At 38.2% G+C, this 2452-nt stretch overlaps 1 long non-coding RNA gene across 2 annotated transcripts; it reads right to left on the bottom strand.

The window, feature by feature from the left end:
• Positions 1–212: 212 nt before the first annotated feature.
• On the bottom strand, positions 213–1969 carry LOC127333068 (uncharacterized). Of its 2 annotated transcripts, XR_007870898.1 has the most exons (5): positions 1625–1969; positions 1168–1282; positions 842–973; positions 601–693; positions 213–513 (listed from the first exon to the last, which is right to left on the bottom strand). It is a non-coding gene; the product is annotated as an uncharacterized lncRNA (long non-coding RNA). The 2 variants fall into 2 exon arrangements; XR_007870897.1 differs by having other exon boundaries at positions 213–693.
• Positions 1970–2452: the final 483 nt, after the last annotated feature.

Raw genomic sequence — 2452 nt, 5'->3', positions numbered from 1 at the left:
CGTTCCTATATATAAGCCATATAGTTTTTTGAGAAAAATTCCAGAATATAAGGTTTATTGCGTTTCCCTACTTGTATGGACAATATTTTTGGAGATTTGATTAGGTTTACTTATCTTATGCAAAGTCCTCTATTAGCTTACGGCAATTACTTACGGTTAACCCTAGCCAAACATGGTGTAATTTTTTCTAAATATGCGTTTCTTAATTTCCGTGCCAGAAATTATATGTCTTATATTTAGGACCGGAGGGAGTATTAATCAAGCGAAATTTGTCTTTACAACGGAAAGATTGGGAAATTGGTCTTTACAACTAAACTGTACGTACATGCAAAAGAGGGGCAAAGTTATCATGAACAAAAGAAAATACTTAAGTACACAAGCAATTCTAACAAGCTAGAATCTATCTAAGCTCTGCGTGGACTTCAACACCGACGGGTGTTCACAGCACCTAGTAGATTTGTTTCCTTGTGATCTTTTACCAAGATTCATCAAAATTCTGCAAAACAAAACTTTCTACAAAAAAATCAAAATATCAGTGACATCTGTTCAGAAAGATGATTTCATTTAGCTAGTCTTACAAACTGAAGGTGGATTCCAAACCATTTGCATCACTGTTAGTAGTTGTTCAATGCTGGCCAAAATATGTATCTTGTTAGCATCAGGGATTCAGGGGAATTAGCGATCATCATAATTCTACACAGAACAACTAATTCAAGTTAGACAAAAACAAAGGAAATAAAGTACATCTATTTAGTATTATATTTTGCAAAACGTACACCGTGCTAATACTAAAAATGTTGCAGAGCTAGAATTTATTACAAATTTAAAACGACATACTTACATTGCTTATTAGCTTTAAAAAGTAAGCACAGCCAGTCAGATGCAGCAACATCCTCATGATGCATCTTCAAAAGCTTTACCACTTCTCTTCTAGGCAGTACAGCTTGAAGTTTTGCTGCATTTTATTTGAAGCCTATTCAAGAAACAAGGGTTAGTGCCATTGCTTGGAGGGAATTTAAGGGAAAAAATGACAAAAAGTAATTAAGAGCCTAAGCTATAGTATAATTTATCCACAAGCCTTACACATTAGTCTCGATTACTTAAACAATGTAACTCTCATCTCCAATAAGGCATGAATAACTCAAGAAAGGTCAAAGAAAAAATAACCTGAAAATGTTAGCTAAAGAATTGGCCATCACTTTGCTGCTTGAATAGAGTGTAGCTGTAGTGAACTTCTGCGTGTTGTACTTGGAAGGCTCCACAAACTTCATACAGGAAATACCTTAAAATACAGAAATAGTTCCAGGTTAGTAAATTACTGGTACATCCACATGGTCTAAGTAAATTACATGGATTACAGAAGAGGACATCAGTACTACAAAAATATCTGGGGCGAGTCCTAATCCAACTTTGCATTAGTTCTTGATATCGTTGTTTGATTGGAGTCCACACCATGTGAACAAAATTATTAACTAGATCGATTGAATAAAAAAGGAATATAATACTAATTTCCTGGCATTTGACAAGCGTTATTTGGGTGACTGCAGACATTAGAGACATACCAATCAATTAGATACAGGATCGGTTTCAAAACCAAAGATACAGACTGAGATTAAATTATTACCTATGGATCCTTGACTAAGGAGATCTGCTATGATCCGCCATGGGCTTGTGGCGAAATCAACCCTTGCACCGAACCTGGCTGGATCGGGTCTCTGCGCAGCACGTCACAAACTTTTAGAGCAGACGAGGACCTTGTACCAGCTAGGGGAGGAGAGGTGTCGCCGGTCGCTGTATAGGATTCACCGGGAAGGCACTTCCGGGGGATCTAAAGGTGGCGGCTCTGGGTTTCCACAGATCTGGTCGTGTTTTTCTTTTCCTCAGGGGATATCTGGTCGTGGGTTAGTGGTAGGAGACGGAAGAGGTAAACTGAGGGTTCAGCGGTGGGAAATTCTAAGGGGTGGGAACAGTAAACATTGTCACGGGGAGACGACGACCAAAGCGTCTTTAAAATCGTCTTTATTCGTAGGGTAAATTTTCATGTAAAGACGATTATAAAAGCGTCATATTTTAGACGTCTCTACGTGTCATTTTTGTTGTAGTGTATCAACAACTACATCCTTTGACATAGCATCAATGTTTTATCCCTAGTGGCAACAGCACAACACAACCTTAGAACTTTCTGTCACTGTCCCAGGTGTCAATGCAGGCATGAACCCACTATCGAGCATAAATACTCCCTCTTGGAGTTACAAGCATCTACTTGGCCAGAGCATCTACTAGTAACGGAGAGCATGCAAGATCATAAACAACACGTAGATATAACTTTGATAATCAACATAACAAGCATTCTCTATTCATCGGATCCCAACAAACGCAACATATAGAATTACAGATAGATGATCTTGATCATGTTAGGCAGCTCACAAGATCCGACAATGATAGCACAATG

This window comes from Lolium perenne, chromosome 2, assembly GCF_019359855.2.
Source record: "Lolium perenne isolate Kyuss_39 chromosome 2, Kyuss_2.0, whole genome shotgun sequence".
Lineage (NCBI taxonomy): Eukaryota > Viridiplantae > Streptophyta > Magnoliopsida > Poales > Poaceae > Lolium > Lolium perenne.
Note: the sequence above shows the minus strand (reverse complement) of the source record. Positions and strands in the feature narration are given on the sequence as shown.